The following is a 20,872-nucleotide window of genomic DNA, read 5'->3' on the forward strand; positions in this document are numbered from 1 at the left end:
AAGAAGAAAGGCAATTATTGAGCCTGGAAGTCCTGAAATAGAGGGGGAAATGTCAACACAGCTCCCTCCACCATGCCCACGCAGACTGGCAGAAGCGATGGCGGTGAGATGAGCAGGTACCTGCATACGGGTGGGCGTGAGACACTAAACCCTGCGTGGCTAGGGGGAATCCTTCAGCTGTGAAAGAGGAGTTTCCCCATCGCTCCACAGACAGAAATGCTGCTCGGGACTTCCCCGCTGGCATTTCCCCACCAGCCCGTGCTTTGCAGCAGAGGGAGGTGCCAGCTCCGCAGGGGCATGGGAGCCGCTACACCCCCAGTTTCCAGGAATGGAAACCGGAGCGAGCATCCTCAGCCTCGAAGCAGGGTATGCCAGCACGGAGAGGCAGAGCAGCCCCAAATCTGCCTCCTGCCCACGGGTGCTGCCAGCCAGTGCTCGCCCCTGCGGGTCTCATCCTGCTCTGCCCAATGCAGGAGAGGGCAGGGGATGAAAGCACCCGCGGAGCCCTGAGCTGGGATAGGCGATCACGGCCGGGAAACGCACACGGTGCACGTGCGGAGCCTCAATTTAAGTGGAAATGGGGATGCTGGAGACCACGCTCCCAGCCTGACCTCATGTTTAAGTTTCCACAGGCAAGTGCTAACCCTTTCTGTCCTGCACAATGGAGCCAACGCCCCAGCAATGACTGGAGCGCCGGGGACGCCCAGATGTGCCAGATTACTGACCGGTGCCTCACCGTGACACAGCTCCCGGGACTGGCTGTGACCCAGCAGTCACCAAAAGGGTTAGTGGGAATTGTTAAAAACCCAACCAAACAAACAACACCCCCCCCCCCCCCCCCCCCGCCTCTAACACAGTGCACAACCCCTTTAAAAATGATTTTTCTTTTCTGCAATAAAACCAGGGATAAGATTAGCAAGCGGAGGCCACTTCCAAGCAACCCAGGCCAGGGCATCCCCCACGCCCGGTCCCAGCCGCTGCCCAGGTGAGCGCAGGTCTCCGGCTCAGGCTTCCCCTCTGCAGGGAGGGAAGCCTCCACCTGTGTCGGGCAAACCCCGAGGATCCCCCTGTGCCGCACCACGGGCCGCAGGGAAATCCGGCGCCAGACTGCACTACCAAGCAGGAATGGATATCGCGTAGCGTGAGCCTCGAGAAATCTGCTGCTTCAAAATCAAGCTGAATGAGAATAAAGCAGCCAGGCGCTGGTTCACCCGCTCCAGCCCATGCTTCAGCCACCTCCCAACGCCCGGCTGCCCTCCCTCCTTCCCACGCCTGCTGCAGGAGGCACCTGCGCTTTCGGGGTGCGTTTCCCACCCCCGGCACACCCCGCCAGCTCTGCAGTGGCCGTCACAGGTATCCTCATTAGTGCAGCAACACGGTAGATCCCGGCAAAGCGCTGGGGTGTTTCTAAATATAGGAGTCTCCCTGCAAGTCCCCTGTCCCTGCAGACAGGCTTGCAGGCTGCTGAGCTGGGGCTGGGGCTTCCCGCCCCTGCCGAGATCCGACACATCACCCTGCAGGAAAGTCCTCCCTCCTCCAAGGGAAGCGAGCTTGTTTCCGTACCGTCATCTCACCTCTTTAAACACATACATAATGTAGAAGAGAAGGTAACATTAACCGTGACACATCAATTGTTTGCCACCAAGATAATCCAGATTTAAGGCTCCTGCAGTGACAGCACAAACACTGAACACGCACAGCAAGAACACGGGCTCTCCCCGCTCCAGAAATCAAAGGCAGTTTTGCCTCAAATTTTAACAGCACCTGGATCCCACCCAAAACCCTTACAGAGGCGGGACACCGACCACTCACCACCCACCAGCTCTGGAAAACATTGCCCCTATTTCGGGTTCTCCAGCAGCTTTACCACAGGGTCCCTCCTTGCACAGTCAGATTCGTGGTGTATTTCTGCGAGGGGCAGAGTTAAGGTGACAAGAGGAGCCCTCACCAGGAATCCCCTGACCCAAGCACGTCAGGAAACCTCCGCCTCAGTGCTGCAACCAACGCAAATTTTTGCATCATGGAACAAACCCTGCACTTGGTTGTAGCTGCAGCACGGCAGCAGAGCGAGAGGGCAGGATCGATGCCCACACAGCCGGCAGGACCAGGCAGGGCAGTCACCACCGTGGGTGAAGGCAGAATCGAGCTCGGCAGCCGATCGTTGCCTCCCAGGTTTTTGCACCCATCAGCCACCCCAGGGTGGCAGAGCCAGGACACACGGAGCAAACGCTCCCTTTTGCGCCGAGCGACAACACAAGTCTTTTTCCATATAGAAAGGCTTCCCCTCCCTCCCAAACTCCTCCTTTCATTTTGGTGCCCTGGATTTGGCAAGTGCAAGACATGTTCTGCCTCCAAATAACACCGCTTCAGAGAGGAAACAGTCACATCTGGAGGCGGCGCCAGCTCTTGGCATCTTTAACTTTGCCAGAAGTTCACCACCCCCGGGTAGCGCCGGGGTGGGGTCACGGCACCTCTCTGCCCCTTGCACACCCAGCCCGTCCCTGGAGCTGAAAACGGGCTGGCGGCCCGCTTGCCTTCTACTTACATCGTCATCCTGCACGCTCAGGGGGATATCCAACATGCACATCTGCACAGGCTGCACCAGAGCCTTCTGCACGTTGAACAAAGGTTTTGCCTCCATCTTCCCGGGGATGGAAGGGCTGCTCATTCTTCTCTCTCTCTCTCTGCCGCCGCTCCTCTTCCAGGAGCGGGTCCAGCCCAGGCAGCGGAACAGATTGGAGATCTCTCCCTGCTCAATTTTGTCAGCACATCTTGCCAACAGCTGCTGCTTCTGCCGCCCTAAGAGGTCTTATTTCCTTCCTTGCAAATCAAAGAGCTGCGAGGAGCTGCACCAAGAGGCTGCGTGCGCGCGTGTGAGCGAGTGCGCCTGTCTGCGTGCGTGTGTGTAGCCGGCGATGTTCCTGAGGTCGGTGAAGCAGCCCTTCGCAAGCGTGCCACGGCACGCTGCCGTCCCCCAGCCTCTCCTTTCTTTCAGGGCAGTCTCGGCGCTGGCTCTGGCTGCTGCTTTGCACCGGCGTGAGGTTTTCAGCCTCATCTACATGCACGGCACTCGCAAACCCCGTGCATTGTCTCAGAGACACAACAGGTCCTGCCTGCTGTTGCTTTCTGATTATGATCAAACTGTGTCTGCAGCAGCTACAGCATTTCCCTCTGGCTGTTGTGGCAGGCAAACAAGCAGGGCTGGAAAGATGAGAGGGTGTGAGACAGAGCATGAATGATCTGAGCTGGAGCCTCCCCTTTTCTTTCCTCCTCTTCTTCCATCCCTGCTTTCCATTGTCGGAGGCAGCTTCAGCTCAGTGCCTTCCTGTACTCCAAGGACCACAGCGAGGCTTAAATAATTCACATCCAGAGTCTGCTTGGGAACCTTACGGCACTGAAAATGCCGCGTGACACTAGAAGACAGTGGATATTGGTGATCATTTTGCTTGGAGGTCAATTCTGCGTGGAAAGTTTTGCCCAGGTGAGCACGGGCACTGGCTGCCTTTTCCACCAGAGAGCGCCTGCGACTCCAAAACGGAGTTTTGCTAAAGGGGGTATGGCACAAAATGGGGTGGTTTTGCTACAAAGAGCATCATCTTCCTACAGAATTTGCACCAACGGTAGCAGTAGGCTGAGAGTCAACATGGAGCAGCACGTATATCGCCTTCACACACGCATCGCACAGACGTTATCGCGCTCACAAACAAGAGCAAACCTGGGGCCAAGTCTGTGGGCCACCTTCTCACCCTCACCGGCTGCAGAGATCAGGCTTAATAATTGGGGGAAACACCCAGGGTGTCTCTCTCCAGGGAGGGCAGCAGTAGAGGAGAGCAGCAGTTTGGTGGGTTCATCGAGCCACACGCAGCGAGGAGAGTCACGGGGGCTGGCTAAGTACCCGACAGAGGGGCCATGCGAAATGTCGGGGCCAAGTCAATAAAAAGTCCCCATCGCCCTCAAACAAACAGGCGTTTATGTCCTTACAGCTGCGCTTCTTGCTGGGCCCAGTGGGAATGACATAAATAGGGTGAACAGACCCTGCTCCAGGCAGGCATTTTTGGGTGGTTTCCCATGACTGCGGGCAGCAGCGGGTCCCACTTTGGGGCTGCCCCTTGCTGCACGCAGGGCAAAGCTCTGGGACAGCGCAGCCCTGTCCCGGCTTTCCCAAACCCAGCTGCTGCCCGAGGCCACAGGCCCGGCTCGCAGCGCGCCTGGGTTTCGGAGCAGCGCCGAGGAGCCCTGCTGAGCCGGGCATTCCTGCGGCGTTAGGTAAGCTGGGCTTGGCGAGCCCTGCTCAGCGCCCAGCCAGCGCCGGCCCCGCTCCCTCCTGGCCTCCCTGCCTGGGCTGAGTCACTCGCATAGGAGCCAGAGCCAGCTGAGACGCTGGGGTCAGGCGGGTCCCACACACACGTGGAACCTTCGTGCCGCTCGCAGTCGGAGCTGGGCACCTTCCCAACGTGCTGGTGCAGAGCATGGGACTGCAGTGGGGTCCAGCCCGTCGTTCCCGGGAGAAACGCAAGGGTGAGAAAAGCAGTGCTTGCATGCTGCAGGAATGGGAGCTAATGGACAAGCCTGGAACAAGACCAGACAGGGATAAACCCACCATAAATAAGTTTTAACTGGAAATTAGACAGAAGTTTCAACCGAGATGAGCAGCAGCGCAGGATGCAGAGACCAGCACTGCAGCAGCCCCAGGAATGGCCTCGCAGAGGAGGAGAGATGGGAGATCACAGCTACAGCACATAGACAAAGCTCTACTTCCAGGGTCATCTCCCAGCTTCTGGCTGACAGCATTTTGGCAACTGTCTGGCTCTTTTCATGGCAGAGAGGTAGTGCCACAGCCCAGGAAACACCCTGGCACGGCCAGTCACTGCCCCTCTACGTACATGATGTCTTGGTGACTCCATAGGACGTGCACTCCCATGAAGGAGAGTCCCATGTTTCACACTGCCATCACCAGCAACAAAGCATGCCCCCAGCACGGGCAGTACCCACAGCCCTGGTTCCAGGAAAGGTGATTCAAGCCTGTGCTTCAGCCCCAGCTCACGTTACTCACCTCCCTGCAACAAAAGGCTGGCAGAGCACGGCTTTCCAATAACAACTTTCCAGTAACAAGCTGGGCTTGGCCAGCCGGGATTGCACCTTCCAAAGGGCCTAAGTGACTGCACCAACACCCCGAGAAGGACACAGATTTCACACTCAAGTGCCAAAGTCTCCAAGGGCTACCATCCCCAGGAACCCACTTATCACCCTGCTCAGGAGCTAATCTTTCCCATGGGAGCAGGAGTCTCTGCAAAGGTGGTGTGGAGCTGTAGGAGTCCCATCATCTTGCTGGTGCCTGGGTCCGTGGGTCTCCTCCAGACCTCACGGTAGCAGCAAAGGAGAGACAACAGAGATTGCTACCCCACAGCACATGCTTGTAGCAGGGGCTCAGTCTGCTCTGCTGGTCCCCAGAGCCCAGCGCCCTCCCGCCAGGCAGCCGTAAAGATGCCAAAGGCATAACCCTTCTGGAAAAGTCACAAACCACACAGGCAGACTGCAAAGGAAAGCAAAACTACAAATGCAGAGTCCCAGGAGAGGTGCCAAGCACAGTAGCAGCAGCAGAAGCGGGTGGACAAAAGAACAGTCACTCTGGAGAACCATCTCAAACCAGCAGCGATGGGACACAGTGGACAGGGGCTGACGGGACACAGGAGCTGCTGTGCATGGAAGGCTCCAGCCAAAGGTAACCAGCCAGATGTCACGGGCCTTCACCCAGTCCCAGAGGCAGCATTTTCCCCTCCTCACCAGGGGCCAGCTCACGCTGCCCACCCACCAGCCTCCCCAGGCACCTGCGTAAGTCACTGGGGAATGTAATGGTCCTTCAACACAAAGTGGTGAAGTGGTTTTGAACAATTTCCCATTGGGAGATTTTCAGCAGAAGTACAAGGCAAAGATTCCCCTGGCATCAAACCAGCCCAGACAGGACGATCCTACGCAAATTTTTGAACGACAGCCTCATCCTACTCCTCCTCCAGTCTGGCTGGCACGAGTGGAAACCATGCTACGATCCCAGATCCTCCAGCAACAGCAGCCGAGCACCTTAACCGTACCACTGCATCGATAACAGAAAAGCCATCCCCACAAGCACAGGACTAACTCACTGCTGGAGCCCAACGGCAGCGTGTGCCAGCCCAAGGAGCGGGGAAACCCTGCAAAGGGTGGAGGAGAAATCTCCCGCTGTTATCACCTTACCCCAGCGGCCACTTCTGGCAGACGGGGAAGCCCCAGCACAGCCACTGATTCTTCCCCATTTCATTTTGCACTGGAGCTTTATTGTTTCCCACAGATCCAGCTGAGCAGATAAAGCCCATCATGAGACCTCACTGCTTAGCAACCATTACTGGAAAAACACTGGTTTCCAGTAACAGTCTTGGCAGGAACAGAGCAACTGCAAGGCAAATAAATTGCAATGCCTACACTGGATGCATCCTGCTCCCAACTGCTCTACTGCTGCCCCAGGGAGAGACCAACTCCTGCACTGGGAAGTGCACCCATTCCTTAAGGTCTGAACAGCCTCCGCTACCCTGCAAGCACATCATTTTGGGCACACTGTGATGGGCTACACCTGAATCTCTGCATAGGCGGATGCAGGTTTCGGTGACAAACTCATGCACAGGAGGATCTTCACACCCAGCACAGCTGCACCAGTGTAAACATTCAGAATGCTTCAAGAACCAGTGGCCAGCCTCTCTCACCACGTTGGTCGTTCCTTACACCAAGTGACTCATGAGGACAAAGGCCCACCCAAGGAAGGCTGACTCCAATGCTTGATGCAGTCAAGCATCAAAGACTTCCACAAAATTAAAGAATTTCCACAAAAATAACAACGGCGAGTTTGTTTTTCAAATGAAATTGCAACTCCATGTATTGTCCGCAAGCCCCAACATCACTGCATCCTGCACCAGAATGCTGTATTTGAGAGAAATGACACAAAACTGACTGGTTTATTTTCACTGTGTGAGGCTCACAGAAAGGCAAAGAGGAAACAAAGCAGCGTGACGAGTGAAAGGCAAATGGAAAATCCCAACAGCTCTTCCTCTTTGATACTTATCAGTAATAGAAAGAGGAAATCTGCTTTCAAAACCAGAAATCCCAAACTGATAGCATCCCTCCGAAGAAATCTGGCATTTACAGAAAGCCTACGGGTAGATTTAGAGAGGCAGATACAGGCGCAGACACGAAGGTGGATGCCTAGTGGGACTTCCAGGAGACCATGAGCAGGTAGGATACCGACGCCTCAGTGCAAGCCCATCTAAGTTCATGGGTGCTTCTGTATATCCCATTTGAAATCCATCTGTCTTATCCCAAATGAGTTATGGGAACAAATCCCATTGATTTGTATGTGCACCCTTGTTTTTAGGCATTCATTTGAAGAAGCCGCCCTTGTTCCCTCAAAGTTACTCCTGACAGTGGCCACAGCCCGTGCCGCACCTCATGCCTCTGGAAACCCTGTCTGGCATTCTGCATCCTGAGCCGAATAAATTCCTGTGCTCCCCAGAATAGATACGTATGCAAAATTAATTCGCAATCAAGCCCGTGCAAAGCCTTTTAATAGGTGCAGAGCAGCAATTACCAATGCAAAGTGAAAGCCAACAAGCACTGAAGGGCGGGGGTGTGGGGAGGAACCAATTAGTTTTCTTGGGATTCCTCCACACATTTGCCACTTGAGGGATTTCAATTTTCATGCTCCCTGGGGGCTGAGAGTGCGCCCTGGGAGCCATCATGTCCCCATGGGGAGGGGATGGGGATGCTTCCCCATGGCCTCCCCCTCTGTGGTCCCGTGATGCGGCTGTGCTGGACCGGTCTCCATGGAGACGGTCACTGCAGCAACGGAACCAGAGGTGCAGCTCATGGGGCCGCGAGAGGATGCGAACGAGACCGAAGACCACCTCTCCCCCATAGGAAAGGGACTGCCGGGTACCCACACGCCTCCATTCTGCTTCTGAGACCGTTCCGCTGCATCGGCAGGATAAAAGGGCTCTGCTGCTTGCAATCCAGCCACCTCATCCCGTGCTGAAAGCGCTTTATCTTGTTGAAATCCGTCCCACAGGAGCTGGTAATATTGAGCTGTCACGGTGGGTACGGCATTGGGAGGGAGCTGAGCTCGAGGCTGTCATGGCAACACTTTATTGAGTTTCCATAACCACCCTCCCGCTGGAGACAGGGACGGAGCCCAGGCTGGGGACACTAAATGCAGCAGCCCCCAGCTGCACGCAGCTGGGGAGCCCAGGGTGGGCAGAGCTGCTCGAGGAGGGGTACCCGCCGCTCCAGCCACGATGCCACCACCCACCGTGCAACTGCCCATGCACCCGGCGGAGGAAGGACCCCATCCCCGGGCGGACGTCACGGAGCAGCTCCCCACTCCCTCCTGCCCCAAATGGCACCAGCACCCCGTACCGCCACAGCGCAGGAGGGCGAGGAGGAGGAAGACGACAACAGTCACCACAGCACTCCCTGCAGTTCAGAGCTGCCCCTGCCACCCCTTCCTCGTTCACCCCCAAATTAATCTCAGTTTCTCACTAGGTTGAGCCCTTTTAACGACATCTCCCTGGTCTCCCCACCCCACGTGCACCCCACTGTGCCGCCGGAGAGACTCGGGTGCAGCTCGAATGCAGGGAAATCCCTGGCACAGGGCCTGCGCGTTTTGTGCATGTATCGCTGGGACGACTGTACTCACGCGCGGGTGCCCACCTTCCCAGGCTGGGCATACACGGCAGGCTTAGGAGCTGGGGGCTGCAGAGGTGTGGGAGGATGCCACAAACTGCCACGCGCCCATCACAGCTGTTCCCTGCTAGCTCTGAACGTGAGGAAAAGCCCCATCATCTCGCAAAACATCTTCCCATCGGGGAGCCCGCAGCGCTCCAGCATTAAGAAAGACCGGGGCCAAGAATAAGCTCCCAAACGTCGGCACGCCCTGGCTCCTCTAGGGCCAGCTCTGGACCATGTTTAATAATTGAAATAATGTAAAATAGTAATGCTAATAGTAACAGTATAATAATGATAATAATAATAATAATAATATACGAAGCAAGTGATGCACAATGCAATTGCTCACCACCCGCCGACCAATACCCAGACAGTTCCCGAGCAGCGATCGCTGCCCTCTGGCCACCCCACCTCCCCCCCCCCCCCCCCCCCCCATTTATATACTGAGCATGACGTCATATGGTATGGAATAGCCCTTTGGTCAGTTTGGATCAACTATTCTGGCTGTGCCCCCTCCCAGTTTCTTGTGCGCCTGGCAGAGCATGGGAAGCTGAAAAGTCCTTGACTAGCATAAGCAGTACTCAGCAACAACTAAAAACATCAGCGTGTTATCAACATTCTTCTCCTACTAAATCCAAAACACAGCGCTATGCCTGCTACTAGGAAGAAAATTAACTCTATCCCAGCTGAAACCAGGACACCCTGGCAGCGCAGCCAGCCGCCTCGCTGGGACGCGGGCAGGCACAGCGCAGGGCACAGCAGAGCTCAGCTGGCACCATGCCGGCCTCACAGTACGACCAGGCGCTTCCCAGGCAAACAACATCTTTGCTGGAGAAGAGAAAGGTGCAGGGGGAAACGGAGACCTGAGGGTACTGGCAAGCCACGACAATCCCCACCGTTACCAATTACAATTTCTCTGCAAGCCAGGCCAGAGCAGCGGTCGTCTGCGGTGAGAGACCAGGCTGGCAGCAAGGCCAGGGCATCTCTCCGGGCTCATGTCTGCATGCACAGGGGGCACGCAGCCGTGATGTACAGCATCACTACCTGGAGCACTCGCCAGAGACAGAGCATCCGCTAATTCACCCATCTGGCTGAGCATCCAGCACTGGGCAGGGTTGTTCCCCTCAGCATGTTTTCCATGGCTTAGCTGAAGGTTAAACAAAACCAAAGGAGGAGGTTCCTGTCCCCTCCACCCCTGGTGACCGCTCTTGCCCGCAGGACGCTTTGCTGTGGAGTCTGAAACTCTCAGCTCCTCATGCATGCTTTAGCCTACATAACACATGGCCAAGAGGTTATCTGCAGATCCGTATCACTGCTCCGTGTCACTTGGCAGACAACAAACTGCGAGCTCAGAGAGCTAAGAGAAAGAGACACGGCTGTGGCAGCTCAGCGGTTTCCAACCCTACGCACTAAACCAAAAGCTCTCCCGATCCTCGCTCTTCACGCTTGCTTTGCGGGCTGGGGGGTTTAAAGAAGATTCCACCGTGTGCAGTCCCCTCTCCGCCAGCTTGTGTTAGCCAGGGGGATGGGAAACGCTTCTTGCACAGCCAGATTCCTGGAGCAGGTTGACTTTCCTGGAAGTTTCTTTCAGAGCTCCTCTTCAGCTGCTCCCCACCCTCAGGTTAGGACAGCGAAGGGTTTGACATTGCTTCCTCGGCTGCAAGGGGAGCCGATGCCTTTTGCAGACCTCTCCCAAGAGGCACGGCCCCGGATCAGAGAGGGAGAGGCATTTCAGCCTGGATCCCCCCTTGCAGGGCAGGACTGACCAAACCCCAAGGCTGGCTGTTTTGGGGGACGCAGTCCAGAGAGCAGAGGCCCTTCCCTGACCTCCCCGAGGGCTGCGGCTGGACCTCAGCTCTCCCAGGCCTGGCCCCCGCGCAGCACAGACGTGCAGCCTGCCCACGCTGGGGGCTGCACCCCCCCGCCCCATCCCCTGCCCCCTCGGGGGCTGGGAGCCCGCTGCATTTTGGGGACGGCAAGTTGCGAGCTCACTTTGCATTGCACAGATTAATGAGCCACCCTACCAACCTGCTGTCTCCAGATGCTTTCTTACAGCAGAAAGGAAGGCGAAGCTTTTAGGTCAAGCCTCCACTTTTGGCTGGGGAAAGGGAAAATGCCTGGGTTTCCCGTGACAGCCCAGCAGCAGGCACAGGAGCTCGGGAACACCGCTTCGGAACACGCAGCCGGTGCCGCGGGGCTGCGTCAGCATCCCGACTGCCCACGTAGTCCTGGGCACGGCACCGACCGGGACCCTCGCAGCCGGAGAAACACACGGCCGGTGCCGGCAGGCCAAGAGCATCCTCTGCATTCGCAGGAGACCCCACGCAGCACGGGTGGTGGTCCGTCCTCCCGCCAGCCCCGCACCCGTCCCTCGCCGCCCAGCCAGCACAGCCAGCTAGCGACTGCGCTGTAAATCGGATGAAACTCAGCCCTGGAGGCCCACCATTGATTTCCGTTGCCTAACGACAGGAAAGCTTTATAATCCTATTAACTAAACACCCTTTTCAAGCAGCACTGGGAACAGCGCAAAGGGGAGTTGTATAAGCAGCGAGAGCCACCCGGTGCAGCGCCCGGCTCCGAGCGGTGCTTGGGTGAATTCCTCAAAAGGGGGGCTGCGACACCCGCAGTGGCAGGGGCAGCGTCGGCGGTGGCCCCCGCAAAGACACGTTGGATCCCACCAAGAAAAGCGTGTTTCGGCTGCAGGTCGCTGGCCAGAGTGCAAAGGAGCCAGGAGGCCTTGCACAGGAAAATGGTGCCCACACGTGCAAACTTGCAGGATTTGGCCCCTGAAATATTGACAAATACAACTGCATTTTAGTCTCTTGCTAATTATCACCACCCTGGTAATACTTATAGATATTTCCCAGCAAAAGATACACTGCTATGGCCAAAATATATAAACATTTCATGAAACAACATGAATTTCATTGCGACTTCCTAAGGAGAAAGGCTATATTTCAGAATACTTCTATTTGCAAAATGTCTCAAGACTGCATCCCTCCCCCCTAGTTTGCAACAACAGCCAGTGTGAGGAGGGGGAAAAAAAAAAAAAAATTCAAGCTTGCAGAGGATGTAAAATCCCAACTTCCCACCCAGCCCCAGGCACCCCAGAGCCACGCTACATTTCCGTACAAGGGCGAGAAGTCTCCGCGCCCTGGCGAGCTCCGAGGAAACGCTGCTGAGCCCCTCGCAGGGATGGAGACCGGAGCAGCCGTGGGTACCGTGGCCAGACCTCCCACCAAGTGCCACAGGAGGGGCTGTGCCGCCGTGCAAGGCGCAGATGCCTGGCTGATGATGCCTCATCTGCCCTTCAGGTCCAGATCCCCTCCAAATGGGACGGTCGGGATATCTGCAGCGGTTAGCCTGAGGAGGAGGGTCTGCGCTGCGGCAGGAGGGAGATAAATGCCTTTCCACCAGCGGAAATGCACCTTCCCCAGACTGCGGAAGCATTTATCAGTCATCTCCCCTTCCCTCCCCTTTAATTAGTTATTCACACAGCATTGCAAATTGCCAGGCCTAATATTTTCCACGACGGGTTACGAACGCAGAGGCACAGGACGGGCTCTTTGTCAGGGGACACCACGCTGCAGGCATCCCCATCAGTGCCACCCATGCACAGCGACGGAGCAGGAGGCCGGGCACAGCTCTCCCAACCAAAACCCTTCCTCCTTTTAGCGCTTATCCCACTGGGGGCAAAATAAACTGCCCTCCGTGAGCACTGGGGAAGGAGCGTGTCCAGCTCCCCCATACTGGGACAACGCTGCGGGGCCACAGGCTCTGGCTTGCAAACCCAGCACGCCGAGGCACAGCGCTTGCACCAGCATCGTTATTTTGGTGCCACCGGGGACTGCACAGCCATGAGAAGCGCCTGCCTGTCACCATGGAAATGCTGAATGGGAGGGTTTGAAGCCCGCTGGGACTTTCAACCTCTGCCAAGCAAAACAGGGCCCTTGAACAACCACGAGCCCTGAGCGCTTCTGTGAGGAGAAGACTTGTGCTTGGCTTGCTGGGCACAAGGCAGCTAACGTGGGACTTCTCCCAGGGAAAAAGCCACCCGGAGAAAGGACAGCCCGCTGCTCCTCCAGCTTCCACACAGGCAGAGCTCAGCCCCGGCCCTCAGCTGCTCCTGCCCTGGACCAGCTGCCCTCTCCCGGTGTGCACCCACTGGATCTGCCCCGCAGACATCCCACAGCTCGGGCAGCAGCGGTTTTCCGGGTCTGCACAGCCAATGCTTTTGCACACCTCAACCACCGCTGCCATGGGAAGACTCCTCCATCCCCTCCCAGCAGACCTGACTGCTGGCCCTGCCCCTGGGGCTGCCCAACCTCCTTGGAGAGGGGCTAGAAAGCAGCCAGGGGCTGGCCACATTCCTCTTCCCCGTAATTCAGAGCAGGGTACGCAGCAGCAGCCACCCTGAGCAGGGCCTTTCCGGCTGCCTTGGACCTTGCCACGCCATCCCGGCCGCCCGTCTCTGTTTTTCACGGCAGTGGCATCTCCTCCCCAGGGAGGCGAAGAGCCGTGACCGCACGGGACACAGCACCGAGCGGGATGGGCAGGAAACACACGGTGGGAAATCCGCTGCGAGAGGGAGGCAGCAGGGCCAAAAAAGCAGGGCAGGGTGGCTGCCAAAGATTTCAAAGGGGCCTACGGGCTGCCCTGCGAAATGACCCCGACCTCCCCATCCCGTGCCGACGGCCCGTATGGAGCCAGGCGGGCTCCTTCGGCGCTGAACACGGCCTTTGCAGCGTTTGCTTCCTGCCTTCAGGCCAGGCAGGGCATTTATAGCAAGTGGGAAACAGATTGGGACCGCACGAAGGAGGAAAGATAAAAAGGAACAGCGGATGTCCTGAGAAACGCATGAGGGTGCAAGCCAGACAGTTTTCAGGGCAGTATCAGCCGGCACGTGCCTTCAGGGAGGCTGTGAGCAGGTTCACGTGGCCACGTCGTGAATCCCGGGCAGAGCATTGCCTCTAGGCTCTGCCAGCAACCTGCACCCCAGCTGCACATCCCCTCCTCTGGTAACGCCAGGAGCGCTTCTCCCGTCACGCAAGCGATCCCTCCGAACAGCGCTGGTCAGCCTACAGCAGTCAATCTCTTTACCACACCTCACTCGTTTTCTCTCCCCCTCCTCCCTTTCTTTTCTAGATCCCACAGGGAAGCAAGGAGCCTTATCTGGGATGCCTTGACATCCCAGAGCTCTGGCGCCGCATCTAAAGCCTCTCTGATTTTCTCCAGATCCTACACAGAAGCAGGACAGACCAAGGGAGGTCTTCTCCACCCCCTCTGACCTGCAGCAGGCGAGAGACCCATCACGGCACCGCTATGCCCCTTCCTTCCACCCCAGCCCCCTCGCCCTGCCTTTTTCCTTCCTTCGCCCTCCCCGGTCTTTGAAATCTCTCTCCAGGCAGGGTGGTGAAGGACATTGTGTTGCAGCCACAGGGAGCATTCAACGTTCACCAGCCCCAAGCACAGGAAGGCAGGAGCCTGCGGGGCCACACTGGAGCACAGCTCAGCAGACCCGGGAGCACCGGGGGACTGTAAATCTTTGCAGAGGATGAACTCCCGCTGCGCTCCCGGGCCTCGAGGGAACAGGAACTCTGTGATCCCCCGGCACACCACCACCGAGACGCCTTTGACGTCAGCTCGTGTCTACAAACATTGTCTTTGACCCAAGGCCAAAACTTGCAATGCAGGGGAAAATCAGCATAGAAAGCAAATATCCGCAGAGAGCCCGCTCCATGGGCACACCCGGGGTGACTTGGGAGCCAAAAGGGCCCCAAGAAATCAAGTCATTTAAAATGCAAATCCCCAAAGAAAACAGATGGGTGAACCCTCGCTACGGGTCACGCAGGCTGGACCCGGGCAGTCCCAGCAGGGAAACCTGCTAACATCTGCAGGCTCTGCCGCTGCCAGCAGATCCCGCAGCAGCCAGGGGCTGGCCCCAGGCAGAGCAAACTGGATATTTGGGAGACAGCTCAGCACCCAAACAGCTGCCTGCCAGCGGCTGCCACCGGCCACTCCGGAATGCCCGGTGCTGCTCCAGCCACTGGGACAGCAACAGAACACGTTCAACCACGCTGCCCCATGCACGTTTTTAAATACTGCTGTACCAACACTAACAGCACAGATGTGGCAGCCTGGAAAGCAGCAAAGGCACTTCTCCCGGCCACGACTGATGGCAGGGTCAGGCGTTTGCCTGTTGTTTACGGAGCGCTAGGGAAAGCTGGGGGATGGGTTGACTGGTGACAGCGGGAACAAGCACAAAAGGGAGCTGTGGATCAGGGCTGTCTTTTTATAGGAGAGACGCAGTGATTGACATAGCCTTGCTGAGGTCTCACAGCAGGCCCATGGTGGCTTTGGGATTGGACCTAAGGCCTCCAAGGATGGAGCTGGCTCACATTACTCATCACCAAGAAGCCAAACCCAGCTCCTCCTTGGTGAGCAAGGCACAAACATCAAGCTCCGCCGAGCAGATCTGCTCCCCGCAGTGCAGCCCAGCCTGGCGTTGCACGCCGCTTTCCAAGAGAGCCGGGCGCCTGCCATGCCCCTGTTCTCGTCACCAGTGACCCTTCTCAGCACCGATGAAGGCAAAAACCAAGCCAATAACTCATAGGGAAACCAACAGTGCCATCTGCTGCACAGCCCCGCTCGGCCCCGAGCAGCCCGACAGCCTGTGACCTGCCTGCTCAAGGCATTCGCACAGGCTTATGCAGCTCGCACCGGTCACAAACGCATGCAAAATGCATCCCCAGCCAGCACCAAGCCAGGCAAGGAGGCAGCAGCAAGCATCGCTGCAGCGGGAAGGCAACCCTGCCGCAGTTCTGCTGGCCGCCCGCAGCTGTATGGTGGGCAACAGCCTCTGGTTTGCACGGAAGAGCAAAGGACAGCAGGACGGGGACGCAGAGCAGAACAAGAGAGCATCCCAGAGCCCATTTAGTGACCGCAATGTGTGAAGGAGATGGAGGAAGAAGCAAGCTCACTTGGCAAAAGCAGGCAAACAACCCCTTTCCTCCGTCAGCACCTGCAGGTGAAGCACATCTTCCAGCCTCCCTACAGGCAAGGGGAGGAGGGGAAAAGGCAAACAGCCCCTAACACCCACCGAGATAACTGACGCCGTCCTGAGCTTCTCCTTCGGAGAGAAATCCCAGATTCTGGCACTAGATACCATGCACTCCCACAGGTACTTTGTCACCCTGACATCCCAGGAAAACTCCAGGACACCTGGCAGAGCAGGGTGAACCTGAGGGAGCTAGGAGCAGTTTCTCTGCACCTCCAGCCCCAGCAGCTGTGGGTAGTTGCCAATTAACCACCCCTGCTCCACACGCCATGATTGCAGTTTGGTGGCAGGTGAAGCAGTTTCTCTGCGTGCACCACCCGGAAAGCGTGCCGGCATCCTTCGCGAGGCATGTGTTGCTATAGCAATGGGAAAGGTATCAGAAGCAAAACCAGCGTTGACGGATAGTGCAGATTGCTTTTAAGATTACCCCTGCTTCTCAAGGTCCAGTAGCCAGGCACTGTATAAGGGATGGCACAGTGAAAACGCCGCGAGGAACTAAAAAACACAATCCCACAGATGCCCAGAATAAACAGAGTCCTGAAAAGCCCCTCCTTTCCTCACATAAAGAGCCATCTCAAAGCAGACTGACCCCGAAGAAGATAAACTGCACTGAGCTACGGGAGGTCAAATCAATCGTTACAGTAGCCCAGACAGAGATTTATTCCGGAGCCTGCAGCAGTCGCTGCATCCTCTGTTCACGTCTGATCAGCCCTATCTGCGGGCACATACACACACACACGAGTGGGAGCTCCAGATGGAGCAGCTGAACCACGCTGAGGAGGGACTTTGCATCTCTCCACCCGCTTCCTCCCAGACCCTGCTGCCAGCTGGACTCTGTGGCTTGCTGTCACTTGTTGCCAGCTCGCCCTCCTCCCCGCAGCAGAGCACCGTTAACTCCTGGCCATTGGAGTCACTTCAGACACAGCTCCCTCCCCTGCCTCAGAGCAGATGACACAGAGATACACAGAAACAAATTCAGCTCCATCCTCGCTTGCCTGCACTCAGGCTCTCTGCGTCCTGCCCTCAGCCAGCCCCAAGACTGCTTGTCCACCATCTGCTCCCTTCTCCAGCCCAAACGGGCAGCAAGGGAGAGAGGGGACGAGCCTGCAGCTCCAGGAGCTTGGTTCAGGATGGAAGCCACCTCCTGACCCAGCTCACGTTCAGGTTTCAGTTTTAAAGGCTGAAATTCACCCTTGCTCGTCATGACATCCTGAACAACACACCTGCAGCAATTAGATCAGAGATAAAAAAAACCCCAAACCTCCAAGTTTGCTCACCTTATTTACTTTGCCGCACTCAGTTTTCCCAGTTGTTTGTGTGTGTCTTTCCCTTAGCAACCAGGGCAAGAAACATTTACGAGGCATGAAAAATGTAGCTGTACAGCCATAAGAACTGGCAGGGTGCGGCTGCAGCTGGAAATTCCTCTGAACTGGTAGTCACAAATGATGGGACTTCGATGAATTGCACCCCTTCAACAGCCAAGCAGCTCATCCTCTTCCAGTAGGACACGCAGGAGGAATCAAGACTTCTCGCCTGTGCCTCTCCACCATACCACCCCCCACGCAGGATCCTAGGCTTGTAACAAATACCTCTCCGTGCCTCAGTTTACCTGTATATAAAATGGGGGTGAGTATAAAAAGGTGACAGGAAGGCTAACGTTGAGACCTTAATACAAAGCACTCCGTAAGAATGCAATGCGCATTCCCCAACATGGAAGAGGCTGAGCTCTGGACATCTTTTTCTACGCAGCTTTACACCTATAATTTTCTGGATCTCCCAGCAAGATTATTCTCCCCAGCCCACAGCCATGGTGACAGAGTACTCTTGTTCTCGACCCTCGGCAGGGTCAGGATCCAAGCCCCGGTATTTTGGTGGCCAATCCCCATTTCCAAAGAGTCGTGCCACAGTCCAGCACGCGTGCACGCTGGCGCTAGCTCCTGCCTCACACACTTACCCCCAACAGAGCTAATTTAGCTTTTGTTTATAGGGCTGGATCAAGGCAAATGAGGCCCAGACCAAGTGGACCCACTGGGTGCAGGAGGCGGCTCTGGTATGCATATTTTCCAGTCCAAAAATGGATCCCAGCCCACTTTTCCATCACAGCATCAGCCCTTCCCTTTGCTCATTCTTGGGCTCCCAGGAGCCATCGCTGCCCACTTACCTTCCCACCAGCCCCAAGGGCAGCAGCACAGACCCCCCCCTCCCTCCCTGGGGTTGGGGTCAGGAGGGGAATATGAGGAAAGGAATAGAAAGTATAAAGTCAGAAGAGCATCAGGACCAAACAGAGCACCACATTCTGATGAGACCCCCAGATTTCATGCCTTTGCTTCACCCTCCCCTGCCCCAAAAGCACCGGTGGATTTGTGAGCGTAGAACTTGCGTCCACCTCGGCTCAATTTAGCTTCATTTAGCCTCATAAACACCGCAGGCAGAGACGAGGGAGCTCCTGGTGCCACTTGGCCTAAGCACTGCCTGGAAAGCTGCAGCCCTGGCTCGCTGGCACAGCACACAGCAGCTTCGCAGCCTGCCAAGCGGCGACACGGCTCAGCGACGGCCGCAGCATCGCACTGGCAGCTAGACCCTGTCCCAAACTGTCTCGCTTTTCCTTCATCCCCACTTCTGCCGGTCGCTTTTATCCGTTACACAGATAGAAAGCAAAAAAAAAAAAAACCCAAACCAACAGATTTCTCCCCCCCCGCCTTGCAGAGGCTGCTGCTTCTCCCCACCAAAGCTCACGCAGCAGAGCGGGGTCCGGGTTGCCGGCACGAACGGCGTCCCCCGACGCGGCAGGCAGCGAGGGACAGGCACCTGCAGCTGCAGCCCCCCTGGAAATCGCCGGCAGAGCCCACCCGCCCATGCACCGGCCACCCGTCGCGGACACGCGTGGGCCGCCCCGAGCCCCCCCTCCAGCCGCGGTGCCGAAGGGGACGGAGCCCGGCCGCCCCCGCAGCCCCGCACCGGAGCTGGGGGGGGGGGGGGGGGGGGCACGGTGAAATCGCCCCGGCGAGACAAAGCCGAGGGGGGCGAAACGCACCAACTCACCTGGGTGTCGATCATCATGGTGCCCCGCGCATAGCCCCCGCCGGCCGCGCAGGGAGAGCCGCCGGCCCCCGCTCCGGGGGTTCCGCGGGGCCGGGCTCACCGCCCCTCCGCGCTGCCCGGCGGCCGCGGCCGCGCCGCGCCGGCCATGGGGCCCCGCCGCCCCCGGGGAGCCGCCGCCGCCAGCGCGGAGCGCGGCCGGGAGCGCCGAGAGCGCCGAGCGGGGCGGGGGCGGGCGCGGCGGCAGCGGGAGGGGCGGGGGCCGCCGTGCCCGGCTCCGCCCGGTACCGCCGCCCCCAGCGCCGGGCCGGGGCCGGCAGCGGGGGGCGCGGGGGAGCCGCCCCGCCGTGGGTGCGCGCCCGGACCCCCGCGGGCGGGAGGGCAGCGGCCCCCCGGGAACCCACGGGCGCCTCTCCAGATGCTGCCCTGGGCCCCCCACCTCTGCCGGGGTGCCCCCCGCCCCCCCGAGGAGGTGGGTGCCGTGAGGGGAGCAGGACCCGCGGGAAGGCAGCTTGCAAGACTCGCCCGGCAGCGTGCGGCGGTTTGGGGGGGTTTGGCAGAGCGCTGCTGCGCAAAAGCCATAAATAAGGGAGCTCCGGGGCAGAGGAAGGGGTCGTTTGCGGGGTGAGACCCCCCTAGGCGCGCCGCGGCCAAGCTCTCCCCAGCAAGACACCTCTACCGAAGCGCGCCCGGCACCCCGCCGCAGCGGGAGCGTGCCGCCAGCGCGCAAACATCCACCCCCGGGTGCCTCATCTCTGCTCAACCCAACACCAGAAACGGGGGCACGGAGGGACCCGAGGAAAAAGCTGCTGGAGATGTCGGTGTGCTGGAGCGTGAGCTGGTGCGACAGCGGAGGCTGAGTGAGCGGGGTTGCCCTGGAAACACAGCGGCTGCGTGTGAACCGCTCCAGTGCCCATAGTTTATATTTATGAGGCCGATGACATGTGCCATCGCAGAGTGATGTCAGGAGAAGCAGGAGCCGGGAGAAGGCTGCGTCACTCTCCACGGCCGAGCGCGCCCAGCCGCTGCGATGCTCCTGGCTCCGGGGTTGCGGAGCCGGCCACCACGCTCCTTGGGGACCAAGACACGCACCCGGCACCCACAGAGTGCCACCGCATCCCGCAGCTCCCTGCCCCAGGAGCTGCTGAGCGGGAAGAACCAACTTTGCCAGGGTCACAGTGGGAATTGGTGACGAGGAACAGCCCAGCACATCCCACCGTCCCGCTCCTCCGTGGCTCCAGGCCAGCAGAACCAGCAGCTCCGGCTGGGGAGCGTAGCCAGGAAAGGAGAAGGTGCTGCCAGGCCTCTCGCTCTGGCACTAGATGCTGCTACGGAGCAACATCATTCTAATTATAGTAATGGTGTCAGTGCTGAACGGTGGGAAAAACACATACTTCAAAAGGTCTATAACTATGTAATTTGCTGCTGGCAAAACTCACTACAAAAAAAAAAAAACAGAATGAAGCAGCTTTAAAAAGTAATTTGTACTCATCTGACTTGCTTCAAATTAGTTAAAGGTTCAGAAGGGGTCAGGGGCGATCAGGTGGGCATACAAGCAGCAAAGATTTCTGGTTAAAACTGCCTTTCTATTCATATGGCTTTATACTGGTTGTACATGAAACAGCGACATTTGGTGGATCTATATTTAATCTAAATATAGCCCAAGAAAAGTCAAGTCAGTACAGCATCGCTTTTACACTTAGAGAAAGGAGGGAGTCGGGTGGGTAGGCAGACATTTAAAAGTCACTTCTTCGATACATTTTGCTAGCAATGCTTTCCTAAATTATCTGATTGTGTGGACCTGCATGTGGAGCAGAAGTGCAGGATTGGGGATTTAGCGTGAGTGAAGTGCCACCCACTCCTGTAAACTCCTTCTCCAGTTCCTGCTGTCCCCGAAAGCGCCCGTCACTGTCACTGTCACTCCACCTGGAGAGCAGCTGTTGCTCTCCGTGTGTTTCACCCCCGGGGATCCCACGGGGACTTGCTGGGGCAGCGAGGTGAAGCAGAGCAGGGGGGAGAAAATAGTAACCC

The sequence above is a fragment of the Pelecanus crispus genome, chromosome 9 (assembly GCF_030463565.1).
Source record: "Pelecanus crispus isolate bPelCri1 chromosome 9, bPelCri1.pri, whole genome shotgun sequence".
In the NCBI taxonomy this organism is placed as follows: Eukaryota; Metazoa; Chordata; class Aves; order Pelecaniformes; family Pelecanidae; genus Pelecanus; species Pelecanus crispus.